Consider the following 19,719-nt stretch of genomic DNA (forward strand, 5'->3'; position numbering starts at 1 on the left):
CAGTGTGGTCTGTAACTGAACTCACAATGTCTCTGAGGTATGCTGGTACAAATAAATTATTGGAGATGCTGATGCTCCCAGACTTTAGAGGTCTAACCAGGAATACAGACCATCTGTGGGTCCTGCTTAGCACTAACACTTGGCCTGGGCCTGGAAAAAGGAATCTCTGCACTCCTAACCTCTACTTATTCCTTCATTCCTGAGGGAGCCTAGGAAAATGGTCACTTTTTGTGTGTGCTACATTCAAGGAGATTAAAAGAACTTTTTTTTCTTTCTTTTGCCAAAATTTTTATATTTTGTTTTTAACTGCAGTATACTCTTCCCATATCCCCCCCAAACAAAAACAAAAACACATGAAAAGATCCCGAACATCATTAGTTGTGAAGGAAATGCAAAGTAAAAGACCAAAATGAGATACATCTTCACCCTCTTCAGGTTCGCTTCACCCAAAAATCGGGGAAATAGCATTGTTGGCCAGGGTGTGGAGAGGCTGGAACCCTCCCTCTCTGCTGCTGAGGGTGTTATACATGGTGCAGCCACTGTGGAAACAGTCTAGCAGTTCCTCAAAAAGTTAAACGTAGAATTAACATATGACCCAGCAATTCTACTCCTGGGCATATACCCAAAGGAACTGGAAATAGCCAACTGTTCCTCAGAAAAGTAAACATAGAGTGACTATGTGACCCAGCAATTCCACTTCGAGGTACATGCCCCCAAAATGAAAACATGTACTCACAAAAACTTGTACGTGACTGACTGTTCATAGCAGCTTCCTCCATAAGATCTGAAAGGTGGAAGCAGCCCAAATGCCCATAACTCATGAGTGGGTGGGTAATGTGTGTATGGAATGGATAAATTATATCTATACAATGAAATATTGTATAGCTGAGAAAAGGGGGAAATGCTGATACACCCTTTAACAAGGATGGACCCTGAAAACATTATGCCAAGTGAAAGAAGCCAGACACAGAAGACCAAATATTATATGATGTCATTTATATGAAATACCCAGAACAGGCATATCTATAGAAGCAAAATGATTTAGTGTTTACTTAGATTTGGTGGTCGCTGGGAGAATAGAGCCGTAATAGCTAAGGGGTGAGGAGTTTCTCTTTGAGATGATGAGTGTTCTAAAATTCCTGTGGTGACAGTTGCCCATATCTGAGAATATATCAAAAACCATTGAAATGTACAGTTGAAATTGGCGAGTTACAAGGCACATGAATTATATTTCAATAACGTGTTATAAAAAGAAAAGCAATAAGACATTAAGTTGAAAACAATAATGCTTCTATAGATATGCCTGTTCTGGATATGTCATATAAATGACATCACATAATATTTAATAAACTTACTCAGTAGCTTCTATTTTCATACGTTTTTATAAAATTACTCAGTAACTTACCTTCTTTGTTCAACATTACATCCTTGTCATTGGACCGATAAATAGACCTCTGTTGATGCTGCTCTTTTTAAATACTATTATAGTATTGACTATTTCATGCTAGAATGTACTGTAATTTTTTTTGCCATCCTCCTTATCAGAGGATGTTTGTTTTGTTTCTAGTTCTTTTACTTTTACTAACAATGCTGCAATAAATATCCTTGTACATTAAAGATAACTTATTTTATAAAGAACTGAATCTGTAAAGACACCAAGATTGCTTGGTAAGGAGAATCACAGTGTCCTTTCCAGAGAATTTGTGAGAGAAGTATTTTCCATATATCTGGTGACATTTAGATTCAGTCTTCTAAAGTGATAGATAGGATGGATGGCCTTGGTGTGAATCGTTGAGTTTCCTTCCTGATATATACATTATTCAGCAAGACATTTCTGCCCCCATTCCTCTACTACCTTCCCATTGGGGTAACTGCTCACTGTCATTTAACTGTTCAAAAGCGTTCCCTTTGGTGAAATGAGGTAAGTATATACTTTCATTTCCACACTGTGGGATTTAATTAGCTAATGATGGAGAAATCCTTGCATGAAGAGTGCAGTGGAAGTTCAAAGTAATATTGTTATTATGTTTAAGTATATTTTCAATTTATAAAGTCATATATTTTCATTCATATGGTCAGATATATGACTCTGGGCAAGCGTTACTTCCAGGGGGAAAAAATAAAAGCCAACTCTTCAGAGATCCAGCACAAAGATATATTTTCCTGTGATCTTCAAGTGGTGCCTGTGTTTGTGACCTCTCTCAACTCAACATTAATGGTAATGGCCTCAATTTGTGCCCCTACAGAATGTAATCTATTTAATTAAAGTTCCAAAAATGACCCTGACTTTCAGTCCTGCTCTGGCTGGTGATAGAGCTGTGCTGGATGTGTCCTGGATCTGTAAATAAAATACTGATTCTTGTCACTTCTACAGAATGCATTTTGAAACTGGGGGCTTTTTCAGTGCTGGCCCCATTAAGTTACGTATCTCTAAGGGAAAGCAGGGTAACAGTTAAGGCAAAAAGGCAGTCCACAGCTAACACTGGTAATTTCTTTAAAAAAAATGCTTTGGCCCTCTCCTAATTTGTGAAGGTAACCTTACACAGCAATCAGACAGATTAAACACCATGTCATGTTGACTCTGAAATGAAGACAGAAGTCTTGGAATTCTAAAGAACATCTTCTCATGCAGCACGTCTCTACAATCGATACACTCTACTGATAGTATTTTAGGACACCTGAGATGGCTAGGACAGACTGGGTCTCAAAGGGACCTTTGGCTGACCACTTGAGGACTTTTCCATCTTGGCTTTTCCACGGGAATTGACCCATGTTATCTGCTTAGTAAGTATTCTGATTGAAAAATGAATGTACTTCCAGATGACACTTAAAATCATGGTACTGGTAGTTTATTCTGACCATAATTTTTTTATTTACTTATTTATTTATATTATATATATATTTTTTATTGAAGTTCGATTTGCCAACATATATTGTAACACCCAGTGCTCATCCCATCAAGTGCCCTCCTCAGTCCCGTCACCCAGTTACCCCATCCCCCCACCCACCATGACCATAATTTGTTAATCACAAGTGTTTCCCTGCTCTGGGAATTCATATGTTTTGTCTGTTGTTCTGATGTGCACGTGGTTGGCAGAGTAATAGTTCCCCCAAAAGATGTCCACAGCCTAATCCCCAGAACCTATGACTCTCTTTCTTTCATGGCAAAGGAGAATTAAAGTTGCAGATGGAATTAAGGTTGCTAATCAGCTGAGTTTAAAATGGGGAGATTAACTACCTGAGTGGGCTCAGTGTAATAATCATAAGGGGCTTTAAAGGTAGGAAAAAAAAGACAAAAAAAGGAGGTCACAGTGAGGCAGTGTGAGTTTTACTTGCTGTCACTGGCATTGAAGACTAGGAGAAAGAGGCTATGGAATGCTGGCAGCTCCAGAACTGGGAAAAGGCAAGAAATGGATTTTCTTCTAGAGTCTGCAGACAGGACATAATCCTGCAGACAGCTTGATTTTAGCCCAGGGAGACTCTTGTCAGACTTCTGACCTGCAAGCTGTGAAATAAAAAACTTTTGTTGTTTTAAGCCAGCAAGTTCATGGTCATTACAGCAGCACACAGAAAATATACAGTTCCGTTTTTCTTGTTGACTCACTAGAGTTCCTTGTATATTCTAGTTTCTGACCCATGCTTTACTTTTCCATATTAAAAGTATCTTCTTACTTTTTAATTTGTCACTTTTTCTATGGTGTCCTTCATTCAACAAAAATCCTTACTATTGTGGAGTCAAATCTCTCATTTTTAGCTCTCATGAATGGTATTTTTTTTTTGTATTTTATTTAAAACCCTTGCAGGGCACGTGGGTGGCTCAGTCAGTTAAGCATCTGACTCTGGGTTTTAGCCCAGGTCATGGCCTCAGGGTTGTGAGAACGAGCCCTGTGTCGGGTACCACACTCAGCAGGGAGTCTGTGAGATTCTCTCTCTCCCTCTTCTCCAGTCTTTCTCTCACTTTCTCTCTCAAATAAATAAAAATTTTAAAATGCTTTATCTCCATCAAGTTCCAAAACATATTCCTTTCCTTGTTTTGTTAGTGTTATGGCTTAGCTTTTTCCATTTGGGCTTCTCATTCACAGAGAACTTTATCTTTCATATGGTGTAAAGTAGCTTTCTATTGGTTAGGATACTGGCTCAGCTACTTTAACAGAGTCCAAACTATCTGTGGCTTAGGAAAGACAGACATTTATTTCTCTCTACTAAAGGTCAAGACATCAGCAGACAATCAGATGTGTAGGACCTCAACGTGTGCCCTCCATTTCAGAGTCCAAGTGGCCATTCTAGTATATGTTTTATCTCAAAAGACAAGGAATGTTTTCCTTCTCACTCACTTTCTGATAAATGTATCCAAAGACAGAAAGTTATATTATGTTCTGCTTTAGGGTTGTCTCCAATTTTTTTTGCTTTACGTACTTTAAATGTCATTTATTCCTGAGTATCTTATAAGTTGCTGGAGGATTTCTATTAATCCTCTAAGTAGAGGATTATCAGTTTTTCCTGTATTTCATTACATTGCCTGCCATAGAACCATGGTTTTTGTCTTTTGTCTTTCAATGTTGTGTCATGGTATAATATTTTGGAAAGAATCTATTTATTAATTAATGATCCAAATATTAGTTTAAATTTCACTGATACCGTGAAATGGTATCGATGGAAATAATTAAGCTAATCTGATAGATACATGGAGTCTTCAAAATATGACTGCATTGATACATGGGTAAGTGATGAGACTCCTTTTTTAATTGACAGTAGGCAAGTTTCTTCTGATGCTTATTTTTGAGACTCATTTTAAGAACATAAATGCAATAACAATAGTAGTAAATAAGAGAAAACTAAGCAATTTTTACACTTTTCCACTAAAATCTACCACAAAACTAAATTATGTTCCTTAGCACCACAGACTATAAGCAAATATCTAGGAGAAGAGGAAAGTGGGAGAAGCACAGAAAAAAAACTGTGACTGTATGAGTTAAAAAGGGAGGAAGAACTTGAGTAGGCATTTCTCCAAGCAGAAATACAAATGGCAAATAAGCACATGAAAAGATGCTCAAAAAACTGATCAATTAGGGAAATTCGAGTTGAAACCACAATGATATGTCTCCTCAAACCCATTATGATGGCCATTTTCAAAAACAAAACAGGGGTACCTGGGTGGCTCAGTCAGTTAAGCATCTACCTTTGGCTCAGGTCATGATTCCAGGATCCTGGGATCCAGGCCCCGCATTGGGCTCCCTGCTCATCGAGGAATCTGCTTCTCCCTCTCTGTCTGCCCCTCCTCCTGCTTGTGTACTCTCTCTTTCTCTGTCAAATAAATAAAATCATTAAAACAAAACAAAGCAAAAGCGCAGAAAATAACAAGCTTTGGCAAAATGTAGAGAAATTGGAAGCCTTGTACATTGTTTGGTGGGACTGCAAAATGGTACAGAAAACATATGGCCATTCCTCAAAAAATTAGACATTCAATTACCAATTCTGCTTCTGGACACATACCCCAAATAAAAAGCTAGAGCTCAAATAGATATTTGTACACACTTGTTCATCCCAACATTATTCAAATAGCCAAATGCAGAAGCAACCCAAAGGTCCATGAATGGATGAGTGAGATGAACAAAATGTGGCTCATATCTACAATGAAAAAGTATTTATCCCTGAAAAGAAATGGAATTCTAACACGTGGCTGGCTGACACTTGAGGATATTATATGTAAACTAAAGCAGAGACAGAATGAACACTGTATGACTCCACTTATAAGAGCTATCAAATTTACAGAGGCAGAAAGCAGAATGGTGGTTGCCAGGAGCTGGGGGAAGGAGCAGTTCTGTTGAATGGGTACAGAGCTTCAAATTAGGAAGATGATAAAGTTCTGCGGGCCGGGTAGTATGATGATTGGACAACAATATGAATGTGCTCATGCCACTGAGCTACACACTTAAAAACTATTAACTCGGTATACTTTATTAATGTATAATTTACTACAGTTTTAAAGATAAATTTTTAAAAAGAGAGATAAGTTGGAAAAGTGAGAAGAAATGGCCAATGATAGGATCCTATCATGTCTCACACGGTTTCATGATCTTGTCCAAAGGTGACCCTTTACAGTTAAGTAATAAGAAATGAGGCATGAGGACATATCAGTGCAGAGGGACATCCAACCCACATCAGGAACGTGGAAGGGGAGATTGGAATTGCAGAATGTAACACTTCAAAATGAATTTAGATACTGAGTTCATGGTTTAGTTTGTTTGCTTATTCATGTTTTATTTTAAGCCAGTGGCCACAGGTCTCCAGAGTGCCACTCAATCCCTAGCTTTTTTATAATTTTTGTTTAACTCCCACATGTGAAAGTCCATGGCTTTCATTGGATCCCAAAGCATTCTCTGAACCCCCAGAAACTAAAGAAATGGATCCAGTTCACGCTCACCTTTCTCAGATGAGGAAACTGACAGTAGAAGAAACATGGCTTCAAGCCCAAGGTAACAGAGATAGTTACAGTAGATCCTGCTTCTCCTTTTCACAGAGGCATTTTGAGTTTCAAGTGACTTCCCCTTTGAGAGTGTTTCCATTTTTAAGAGAGCTCTGCTTGGAACTAGCTGTCCTCAGAACAAAGGAATGGCTTATAGGGCAACTGGCTCTGCTGGTCCTGCCTTTCGTGATTCCAGTGGGTGTCCTTTCCCGAGGGAGGGAGGGATGAGGGAGACCAAAATAGAAGCAGAGGAAGGGTACAGCCATGGGGGGCAGGGGGCAGGTGCTGGCTGTAACTTTTTGGATGGCCTTGGGTTTAAATGACTCCCCTGAGAAGGTGACAGGAACTAGAACCATTGTACTCATATCACAGAAGGATCTAGCTGCAGGGCTGGGCACAGCACAGTCCAGCTACCCCAGGGAGGACGGAGAGTGATTTGCAGCAGGAACCTTCCCAGAACAAAAGGAGAAGGAAGAAATTTGGGCTTAGCCCAATGACTACAAATACCAAACAGGCAGTCTAATAAGGCATCAAGGCGGCCAAAGAAATTTAAGCCCTCTTCTTGGCGGGAACCAGCTCTGTGTTAGTAATAAGATCCTTTCTCAGGAAAGCAGGTGCTTTGTAGACAACTGGTCTTAATGAGCACACATCAATAGGTTTGGCTGAAAACCTCACAATACCAAAGAAAAGAATAGTTCAATCAAAGAATGAAGGTGCCATAACGGCTCAGCAAATGAAAGCACACTGCCCAGAAGCTTTGCACTCTTGTACTAAGTCTCAAAAATGTTGTGCCAGGTGACACAATGCTCAAAAGAAGTGTTAGTTAAATTAGTAGAGTAGAATTATCAACTAATTAAATGGTGGGGCACAGTCTTTCTAGCACAAGGCAGTAGTCAGCAGCAGAGCCTATTCCAATTAGCTAGAAAGAAATGGCATTCATGGAAGGAGGAAGGTGGCAGCTCAGTCTCCCATATGTTTCGACTCTCCACAGTGTCAGTTCAGAGGATCCACTTAGTGATGGGGAGAGACATGTTTTACAAATGTGGAAGATTCCAGCAACAGCTCTTTTTACTATACATGACTATTAATCTTCCTCTTTCAGGCAATGTAGACAGCAAATACAAGACATGCTGCTTTGTTTTTTCTTATAACTGTGAAATGAGCATGCAGAAGGTCTGAGGCATAAGAATGAGACTGTTCTGACAATCACCTGTCAATTTGAATTATTTACCCAAGGAGAAATAAAAATTGTTTTCCTGTGATGTCAAATGTACAGTTTTCTGCCATTATCATTTTTTAATTATATACTGACTAGGGGCAGCCCGGGTGGCTCAGCGGTTTAGCGCCACCTTCAGTCCAGGGCCTGATCCTGGGGACCCGGGATGGAGTCCCTGCATGGAGCCTGCTTCTCCCTCGGCCTGTGTCTCTGCTCTCTCTCCTCTCTCTCTCTCTCTCATGAATAAATAAATAAAATCTTTAAAAAAAATTGTATACTGACTAGTGAGCTATCTGAGGACTGTATATAATAATGTATATCATGAATAAATTTTAATGGGGACTTAAAAAGATATTAAAATCTATATGGCAAAAAAACTGATAAGTAGAATATAGACATGATTTGCATTTAACATCATATAAATGAATATTATATGAGCTGCTTGCATGAGAAGTTGCAAAAAAAATTACATGATTGACCGGTGTCCATTTGACATCAAATACAGCAATTTTATTTTTAACATCATAAGAATAAACATACAATAAGTTCTCAAAGAGGATGCATCATAAATAATCCAATCTGGCTATTTTAACTACCAAAATAATTCAAGGTCTGGATTTTTAAAAATCATATATTCAGAGTTTTCACAGTAGAAGTAGTCATTGTTGTTAAAGACATGTTTGAAATTATAAAAAGGTGGAAAAAGAAAAATTACGTTGCACTTTTACTTTAGGACTTCTACAGGTGTCTTTGCTTATTTGGGGCACAGAGTCATAGTTTTATAGTGAAAATGATTTGGTATTCTTATTTTTTTCCTTAAATAAAAATCATCTTCCAATGCTATTATGCCCTACTTCCAACAATGACTTCTGTTATTATATATACCATACTTTCTAAATTGCAAGTTAATAGTCACACAACATTCCCACTAATTGTTTATTATTTATAATGTCATCAAAAAATATTTAGGAATCAATTTAACAAAATAAATGTAAGACTTATAGTCTGAAAATTACAAAACACAATTGAAAAAATATTTTTAAGACCTAAATAAACGGAAAGACATCCTGTGTCATGAATTGGAAGACTCCGTATCATTAAGATGGCGATACTCCCAAACTGAGCAATAGATGCAACACAATCCTTCATGAAATCCCGCTGCCCTTTCCACAGAAGTAGACAAAGTTGATCCTAAAGTTCACTGAACAGAAAGGACCACAGACACAATTAAGATGCTAAATCAGATGGTTATTAATTAATTCCAAACACACAGTGAGACACTGTGTGGGGGGAGACAGAATAGTTCAACTTAGCATAGAGTACAAGAGAGGTGAAAGATGATCCTCCCTGATTCTTGAATCTTGGGATTCCCTTGTCTCTCTCTCTCTCTCCTCTTCCTCTTCCTCTTCCTCTTCCTCTTCCTCCTCCCCTCCTCCCCCTCCCTCTATTCCTCCATCCCTCTCCCCACTACCTCCCTCATTCTGTCACAGGTACCAGAGTTGAGGTTGAGAAGTTAAGTCAGAAGTGCCTAGGATCAATAAATAACAAGCACTGGCTCCTTTGGAAGGCAGGGCAAGTACTTCTGGCATCAGCTGTACATGGCCAGCTGGCCTGCTGAAGAGCCATGGTTTTGTCTGCCTTTCTTAACCCAAGCACCATGGGGCCACAATGAGTCCAAATGAGTGGCCAACTTAAGGATGATTAACTGTCAACCCAGAAGTGACAGGATCTATACCTTATGACTTGGCTGCCTCATATTTTTCTTTCCATAAACAAACACTTTTGCTTCTTTCATCTTATTTATCATATATATAATATGTCTTGAATGTTACTAATATATTACCTATATTTAACATATCTGGTGAACTCTGCTCATGTTTTTCAAGCTACTTCTTTACTCATTTTCTATCTTTAGCACATCTTATGAATTTTATCTATAACTCACAAGCTATTAGCTTATATATTAGTTATGCTTAACACGAGTTTCATCCATCCCATCTGTGATGGTTAATTTTATGTGTCAACTTAACTAGGCTAAAGGATGCCCTGATGGCTGGTAAAACATTATACCTGAATGTGTCTGCAAGACTGTCTCTGGAAAAGATGAGCATTTAAGTCTGTTGACTCAGTATAAAAAAGATCCACCATCATCAGTGAGGTGGCATCATTCATTCAATTCCTTGAGGGCCAGAATAGAAATAGAATAGCATAGAAAAGGTAGAGGAAGAGTGGATTTGCTCTCTCTGCTTAGCTGGGACATCCCTCTTCTGCCTTCAGATATCAATACCTGTGCTCCTGGTTCTTGGGCTTTCAGACTCAGACTGAGCCTTACACCCCCCCCCCCCCATTCTCAGACCTTTGGGTCCAGACTGAATTGTATCAGTGGCTTTCCTGGTTCTCCAGCTTTCAGACAGCAGTTTGTAACTACATGAGCCAACTCCTATTGGCTCTGTTTCTCTGGAAAACCCTGACTAATACACCATTTGTCTTTCCGGTCTTCTGTTATGGAATTAAATATTTCATCAATAATACAACAAACTCACATTATAAAGATTGAGAAAAATTACTGGGTTTAGTCAATTTTTAGGGCATTCTCATATTACTCTCTCCTTACAGAATATTATAAATTTTAGCCATTTGATCTTCCAAGCAAATGTGAACCTTTGTAAAATACTAGCCCTATCTGTTGACTGATTGTTATAATTGAGCTATTTTCATCCCTTGCCTCCTAATACAACTGCAACAGTGAAGAGACAGAAATGACAAGTTATTTTAACAGACAATTTAACATAAAGGATCAATAACTAGATACAAAGAATTATTAACTATGTTTTGAAGGTCTGAAAGTAACAGGAAACACTAAAGCACCAGGGAGGTAATAAAACTTCGGGAAGAAAATGGTCCTTTCCTTTTGGGGGGACTAAAGAGAAACTTGGAGAATTGAATCCCAGACCTCTGAGAAGATGGTGCCCCATGACACTGGAACCCCAACTTTTCTGAGCTGGTGTCTCTTAAGGTGGCACTTTTCTTTAGTAAGCTCTAAAGACCGTGCAGCCAGAAAGGGCTGTCAGGATAAATTCAGGGTCCAAAATTAGAAGAACATGCAACCAAGAAACTTATCCACAAGGCTCTCATTCAAAATGAAGGAAATAAAGAGCCCAAGACAGGCAGGAACTGAAGAATATTGACCACCAAACCACTCTGGCAAGAAATTTTAAGGGACTCTTAAAATACCCCTGTAAGAAAAGTTCAGTGAACAATCCACAAAAACAAGGACTAAATAGATAGCATGGATACACTTAAACTCATATCTGTCAATAGAAACTCTGAACTGAACGGGCTTAAATGACCCCATTCAAAAGGCGCAGGGATTTTCAGACTGAATAAAAAAGCAGGACCCCAGTCTATTTGCTGTCTACAAAGAATCATTTTTAGACAGAAGGACACCTACAACCTGAGAAATAAAAGTTTGTAGAACCAATTCCACATTCAAAGGTTCTCAAAGAAATCCGGTAGCCATCCTTATATCAATAAACTAAAATTCACTCCGAAGACCTAGTGAAGACAAGAGGGACACTATATCATACATAAAGGTCTATCCAACAAGAGACTTAACAATCCTCATATAATGCCCCGAATGTGGAGCTGCCAAATACTTAAACAATTTATTACCAAAGAAAGAATACTTAGATAATAATACACATATACTTTGTGACTTCAATCTAGCTCTCTCTACCCTGATAGGTCTTCTAAACACAACATCTCCAAAGAAACGAGAAGCATTAAATGATACACTGGACCTATAAGATTTCACAGATATCTACAGAACTTTACACCCACAAACTCAACTGAATAACACATTCTTCTCAAGTGCACATGGAACTTTTTTCCAGAATAGACCACATACTGGGACACAAATCGGGTCTGAACCGATACCAAAAGATTGGGATCGTCCCTCATAGTCTCAGACCATAACGCCTTGAAATTAGAACTCAATTCACAAGAAGAGTTAGGAAGGACCTCAAACACGTGGAGGTTAAGGACCATCCTGCTAACGATAAAAGGGTCAACCAGAAATTAAGGAAGAATTAAAAGAGTCATGGAAACTAATGAGAATGAAGATACAACTGTTCACAAATCTTTGGGAATGCAGCAAAAGCAGTCCTGAGGGGGAAATACATCGCAATACAACATCCATTCAAAAACAGAAAGAACTCAAAATACAAAAAAAAAAAAAAAAAAGCTAACCTTACACATAAAGGAGCTAGAGAAGAAGCAGCAAATAGACCCACGCCCACAGAAGAAGAATGAGTTAATTAAAATTCGAGCAGAACTCAACGAAATTTGAGCCAAAAACTGTGAACAGATCAATAGAACCAGGAGTTGGTTCTATGAAAATTAAGAAAATAGATACACCATTAACCAACCTTATAAAAAGAAGAGAGAGAAGACTCAAATTAATAAAAATCATGAGAAAAGGAAGATCACTACCAACACCTAGAAAAACAAACGATTTTTAAAACATATTATGAAACAGCTCTACGCCAATAAATTAAGGCAATCTAGAAAGAAATGACGCATTCCTGGAAAGCCACAAACTACAAAAACAGAGCAGAAGAAATAGAAAACCGAACATGCCAATAACTCAGGGGGAACATTAGAAGACGTCATCAAAACCTCCCAAGACACAAGATTCCAGGGCCATATGGTCTTCCCAGGGGAATTCTATCAAACGTTTAAAGAAGAAAACATACCTAATTCTACTAAAGCTGTTTGGAAAGATAAGAAAAGAATGGAGGTACTTTCCCCCCAAATTCATTCTATAGCCACATCACCTTATTCCAAAACCAGACAAGACCCCACCAAAAGGAAATTAACAGACCATATCCCTGATGAACATGGATGCAAAAATTCTCAACAAGTACAGCCAATAGATCCAACAACACATTAAGAAAATTATTCACCATGACCAAGTAAGATTTATCCCCGATGCAAGTCTGGATCAACACATCCCGAAAACAATCAATGTGATTCAAACATGATCGCAAGAGAAAAACTAAAACCAAGAACCATCTGCTCCTCTCAATAGATGCAGAGAAAGCATTTGACAAATACAGCATCCATTTCCTGAACAAAACTCTACAGATTAGGGATAGAGGAAACTTTCCTCGATATCTAAAAGCCATCTACGAAAAGCCACACAAATCTCATCTCAATGGGGCAGCACTGGAGCCTTTCCCCTAAGATCAGGAACCAGACAGGGATGTCCACTCTCACCACTGCTATTCAACATAGTATTGAAGTCCTAGCCCTCAGCAATCAGACAACAAAAAGACATTAAAGGCATTCAAATGGGATAGAAGAAGTCAAACTCTCCTCATCCCGATGACATAACTCTACATAGAAAACCCAAAAGCCACCACCCCAAGATTAGATAGAACTCATACAGCAATTTTGGTAGCGTGCAGGATACAAAATCAATGCCCGAAATCAATGCATTCCATACACTAACAATGAGACTGAAAGAAAGAGAAATTAAAGGATCAATCCCCATTTACAATGCAACCCAAACGCATAAGATTACCTAGGAATAAACCTAACCAATAGAGGTAAAGGATCTATACCCAAAAACTATAGAAACACATCTGAAAGAAATTGGAGGAAGACACAAAGAGATGGAAAAATATTCCATGCTCTGGATTGGCAGAATTAATATTGTGAAATGTCAATGCTACCCAGGGCAATTTACACGTTCAATGCAATCCCTATCAAAATACCATGGACTTTTTCAGAGACTTAGAACAAATTATTTTAAGATTTGTGTGGAATCAGAAAAGACCCGAATACCAGGGGAATTTAAAAAGAAAACCCATAGCGGGGCCATCACAATGGCCCCCCCCAATTCAGTTGTACTACAAAGCTGGTCATCAAGACAGTGTGAGTACTGGCACAAAAACAGACACATAGACAATGGAACAGAATAGAGAATCCAAAATGACCCAGAACTTATGACAACTAATATTCAACAAAGGAGGAAAACATCACTGGAAAAAGACACTCTCTTCATAAAGGTGCTGGAAAATTGGTCATCCACCATAAGAATAAAACTAACCACACTCTTGCTACCATACACAAAGATAAACTCAAAATGGATGAAATATTTAAATTGAGACAGACTCCATCAAAATCCTAGAGTAGAACACAGCAACACCCTTGTTTGAACTTGCCACAGTAAACCTCTTGCAAGATACATCCACAAAAACAAAAGAATCAAAAGCAAAAATGAACCTATTGGGACTTCATCAAGATAAGACATTTGCCACAGCAAAGGATACAGTCAACCAAACTCAAAGACAACCTACAAATGGGAGAAGATATTTGGCAAATAACATATCAATAAAGGGCTAGTTCCAAAATCTAAGAACTTATTAACTCAACACCAAAGAAACATCAAGCCATCATAAATGGGCAAAAGACATGAAGATAAATCTCACAGAGGAAGACATAGACATGGCCAACATGCACATGAGAAAATGCTCTGGCCACCACTTGCCATCAGTGAAATTTCAAATCAAAACCACAATGAGATACCACCTCACACCAGTGAGAAGGGAAAAAATAAATAGGCAGGAACAACAAATGTTGGAGAGGATCGAGAAAGGGAACCCTCATACACTGTGGTGGGAATGTGAACTGGTGCAGCCATCTGGAAAACTGTGTGGAGTCCTCAAAGACTTAAAAATGACCTGCCCTACGACCCAGCAATAGCACTGTAGGGATTAACCCTCCGAAGATTCAGATGCAATGAAACGCCAGGCACCTGCACCCCGATGTTATCTAAGCACCATGTCCACAATAAGCCAAACTGTGGAAGGAGCTCGTGGCCACGAAAGATGAATGCTAAAGAAGATGTGGGTTTATGTATACAATGGAATATACTCACCCTTAGAAACAACAAAAACCCACCATTTGCTTTCAACTGGATGGACTGGAGGGTATTAAGCTGAGTGAATAATCAATCGGGAGAAGACAAACAGTGTATGTTCTCACATCATTTGGGAAATATGAAAAAATAGTGAAGGGGAATAAAGGGAAGGAGAAGAAATTTGTGGGAGATATCAGAAAGGGACACAGAACATAAAGACTTCTAACACTGGGAAATGATCTAGGGGTGGTGGCAGGAGGAGGGCGGGGGTGGGGGTGAATGGGAGACGGCACGGAGGGGACACTTGACGGGATGAACACTGGGTGTTAATCTTTATGTTGGAACTTTGAACACCAATACAAAATAATTTATAAAAAAGAAAAAAAAATAATAAGCTCTATACCCCAACATGGAGCTCAAACTCATGACCCTGAGATCAAGAGTCACATGTTCTACTGACTGAGCCACCCCAATGCCCCAAGGTAGTACTTTGATTTTAGTTCTTCATGGGTTATAAAACCTGCAAAATGGATTCACCTTCTGCCCCAGGAATCAGCTTCTGCTGCTGGAGTGAAGAAACAGGGCTTGGGGGTTGCTCACAGCTTCCTGTCTAGAAGTCCCCAGGAAGGAGAAGCCCTCCTCTCTAGCCCTGCATCCTCCCTCCAGGCCTCCTCATGGGCATAACCCACAGGGAACCAGTTGGCAGAGCAGATATGTGGTTTGCAGACACCCAGCCCCCCGTCACAAAGCCTAGCAGAGGGGATGGTTTGGAGCTAAGGGCCAATGACTTAGTAACTGTCACCGCAACCCTGTCCAACGTAGTTAGATAATTTGTTTTGTGTCATTATTACTGGAAAACAGGTGGCAATTCCCCACTGACGTCAGAACTACATATGAACTGAAGATACAAAGACCAGTTTTTATTTCTATGTGTGACAAACTGGAATTCTATTCCAGGTGAAACTTAAGAGTCAGTCTCAAAAGGAGTAACAGACATTTCTTCTTTGAATGGGGAAACTATCCTGAATTATCAGTTAATGGTCAATACTTTATCCTCCTGAATCTTTAATTTATAACCCATGTCTCCTTCAGATTTTCAGAAAGATCTATTCAGTGGTTCCTGCTAGGATATAATGATAAGATCTTTCAAAGTGTTAACACCTCTAGTAACTATCCCTATTCTCTACACATCTATAAAGGGGCACTCTCAATTGCCATGTGCGTTTTTACCTCTATCCCACTGGGTATAAATGTATCTATAAAATTCTACTGAAACACTTAAACAATGCTTCAAAATAAGCTCCATTCACCTAGAAGTGTTATGCTAAGTGAAAGAGGTCAGAGAAAGACAAATACCATATGATTTCGCTTATATGTGGAATCTAAAAAGCAAGACAAGTGAACAAACAAAATAACACAGAAACACTCAAAGATACAGACAACAAACTCATAGTTGCCAAAAGGGAGACTTTTCAAAAGTGAAAAGAATTAAGAGGGGCAGCCTGGGTGGCTCAGCGGTTTAGCGCCGCCTTCAGCCCAGGGTGTGATCCTGGAGACCCGGGATTGAGTCCCATGTGGGGCTCCCTGCATGGAGCCTGCTTCTCCCTCTGCCTGTGTCTCTGTCTCCCTCTGTCTCTCTCTGTGTGTCTCATGAATAAGTAAATAAAATCTTAAAAAATAATAATAATAATTAAGAGGTACAAATTTCCAGTTATAAAATAAATAAGTCATGGGGATAAAAAGTACAACATAGGGAATACAGTCAATTATAGTTAAATAACATTGCATGATGACAGATGATGTGATATGATTTGTAAGAGATACATATTGGGGCACCTGGGTGGCTCAGTCAATTAAGCATCTGATTCTTGATTTTGGCTCAGGTCATGATCTCAGAGTCATGAGGCCAAGCCAGCATGGAGTCTGCTTGTCCCTCTCCCCCTACTCCTTGTCTGTTCATTCTCTCACTTTCTCTCAACTAAATAAGAAACATCTTTAAAGAAAATAAAATAAATATATATTTAGTCAGATGACCAAAATATATTTCTCACATATATTTCATCTACATTCAGTTACTGAAAATGCCCCAGAGCATAAAGGTGAAATGAATGTCTTAATAATAAGGCAACTTTTGGACTCTACCCAAGGATGGAGGTTAGTTGCCAGGAGGACCAACCCTGAGATTAGAAGGTTAGAACTTTCAGTCTCATCCCCTGACCTCCAGGGTGAGTAAAGGGCTGGAGATTGAATCAGACAATGGCTAATAACAATCACAATTATGCAATGAAGCCTCCATAAAGACCCAAGAGGACTGGATGGGCAAGCTTCCAGGTTGGTGAACCTGTGGAGATATGGGGAGAGTGGCTCACCTGGAGAGGGCAGGGAAGCTCTGCACCCAATCCCTGTCACTTGTGCTGTGTATCTCTTCATCTGACTGTTGATTTGTATCTTCCTTTTATCATATCCTTCAATTAAACTGGGAAACATGAGTGTTTCCCTGACCTCTGTGAGCTGCTCTAACAAATGACAGGAACCTAAGGAGGAGGTTGTTGGAACCTTGAATTTGTAGCTGGTTGGTCAGAAGCATAGGTAACAGCCTGAGGTTTGAGACTGGCCTCTAAAGTGGGGATGGGGGGACAAGTCTTGTAGGACCGACCTTGAACCCGTGGAATCCGATGCCATCTCCAGGTAGACAGTGTCAGAGTTGAGTTGAATTCGGTTGAATTCCTGGACATACTGCTGGTACCCAAGAATTGTTTGGTGTTGGGGATGTGGAAGGAACATCCCTAGAAAGTTGAAATCAAGTCCAGGAACCTGAAAAGAGATAGTAACTAGATCTATCATGGTGATCTTTTTGTACTGTATATAAGTATCAAGTCACTATATTGTAACCAGAAATGAATATAGTATTGTAAGTCAACTATCCTTCAATTAAAAAAATTGGAAGAATTTTTTTAAAAAGCAAAAACTAGCTCCATTCAAGGAATATTATTATACTGGTTATGTGTAGTTATTTCCAAAGAGCAAAACTCAGTTTAACTATCAAGGGAATTATACCAATATCATTAAGCACAGATGTACATATTGAATAGTTTTTGAATATCAGTAGAAATTCAAGACTATATTGAAGTTTTAATAATTCATCAGAAATATGCAATGTTAATGAAGCCCAATATATTCTGTATGACTTGTTATACACAGCAGGGGTATAGAAAAGCGCACATCACACTATGTAAATGAGACCATTGAGTTGGGAAAAAAAACAGTACTCATTGTGGTAACACTTTCCCTGTTTTAATTTTAAGGAGGTTTGCATCATATTATTAAAAGCTAAATAAAACTAAACATTATAATTGATCACAAAGAAGAATGAACTGCATTCTCTACTTACTAGAAAATATTTTCAAAGTAAAATTATTAATGAAGATATACTTTGATTTTATATATATCATCTAAAAAATAATTTTAAAACCCCTGCAGTAATATAAGTATATTCAGGAATTGTTTACCATAGCAAAAGATACTGTTTTGAGGAAGAATATAATTTTAACAATGACAAGTAGTTTCTTTATCAATACATATATATTTTTTAAAAAAACAAGTTTTTTTTAAAGATTTTATTTATTTATTCATGAGAGACAGAGAGAGAAAGAGAGGTAGAGACATAAGCAGAGGGAGAAGCAGGTTCCACGCAGGGAGCCCGACGTGGGACTTGATCCGGGGTCTCCAGGATCAGGCCCTGGGCTGAAGGCGGCGCTAAACTGCTGAGCCCTCCGGGCTGCCCTATCAAAATATTTTTTAAAAGATACATGTCCAGATTTTAACCATTTTGTATTATATATTTCTCAATTCACTCATTCAAAACTTTTTTTTTCCCAAGAAATAACAAAAACTAGTTGTTGCCTCTGCCCAAATGGAATTTGGATTCAGTCATTCTGGAATTTTAACTCTACCCATCATGTGCTTTCATCTTTTTTCGTGCAATCTTGGAACAGTTACTGGCCTGAGAAAGTAACTGATTTCAGGTTGAGATGTAATATTTACAAATTTTGTCACAATGGTAACATCTGGCTAAGCCATCTCACCTTAGTGAGCAAGTGCCTAGGGTATGTTATCTATTTAAATAACACTTTCAACCACTGTTTATAGAATACACACAGGGTTATAGGAAAGATTACAGCACTTTTCTGGATAAAAAAAGCCAAACAAGAATTTCTTGGTCGAACTGTATCCTTGATTGAATTCACCAGATCATAGTCAACAGATAATTTACTGAGCCACAGAAAGAAAGAAAGAAAGAAAGAAAGAAAGAAAGAAAGAAAGAAAGAAAGAAAGAAAGAAAGACTTTTCTTCTGTTTGTATCTATTCGATTTAATTAGTTTTTGGTCCTTGTGGTTGCTGTAGGAAGTTTTCAGAACTTGTTACTGCTAATTAAGTTTTAGTCTGAAGACATAAACATACACAGTGATTGTGCCAACAGGTGGGAAAGGTTTATTTTGGATACCTTAAAGATGGTACTTCTTTTACAATCAGAAATTTCTTGCAATTTTCAGATGACTGATTAACATGCAGGTTGCTAAACCATAACAGCACAGTGAGTAGAAAAAACATATTCAGTTCAGCACTGAAGCACCAGGATTTCAAGAAGCTTTATGGAATGATTATTAAATTCAAAGAAAGACTCTCCATTTTGAAAATGCTCATTTTTGCTAATAACTATGACTTAAAGTGACCATATGTGTCCGGTCTACGAAGTAATCCTGTAATTAATCTCCACGATTTTATGAGGAGGTTGTTCACACAAGAGGAGAATGAGTTAAAAAGCTAATGACAGTTGTCTAAGATCACACAACCATTAAATGGCACAGTCTCATTCTTCCCATAGAAGCACCTCAGAGCTAGTTTTTCTTAGAACAATTATTTTCCCACAGTTTCAAGGGGCCATTCCACAAAGTTAAAATTGTAAAAAATCTGGAACATCCAGGAGCCAGAGAATCGTTTGATTAAAAGCCTGATGGTGAGCCTAATGCTAAGAACCTGAGAGACCAAAATAACTCATGGCTTTGTATTTGGCATCTCCAGCAGCAGGAGCGCCATTCATTTGTACCTGTA

General features: G+C 38.5%; 1 long non-coding RNA gene across 1 annotated transcript; it reads right to left on the reverse strand.

The window, feature by feature from the left end:
* Window positions 1-3,382: 3,382 nt before the first annotated feature.
* On the reverse strand, window positions 3,383-17,397 carry LOC129495435 (uncharacterized). Its single transcript, XR_008661530.1, has 3 exons — window positions 17,264-17,397; window positions 5,180-5,304; window positions 3,383-3,505 (listed from the first exon to the last, which is right to left on the reverse strand). It is a non-coding gene; the product is annotated as an uncharacterized LOC129495435 (long non-coding RNA).
* Window positions 17,398-19,719: the final 2,322 nt, after the last annotated feature.

Source organism: Nyctereutes procyonoides, unplaced genomic scaffold (assembly GCF_905146905.1).
Source record: "Nyctereutes procyonoides isolate TBG_1078 unplaced genomic scaffold, NYPRO_anot_genome, whole genome shotgun sequence".
NCBI classification, from domain to species: Eukaryota; Metazoa; Chordata; class Mammalia; order Carnivora; family Canidae; genus Nyctereutes; species Nyctereutes procyonoides.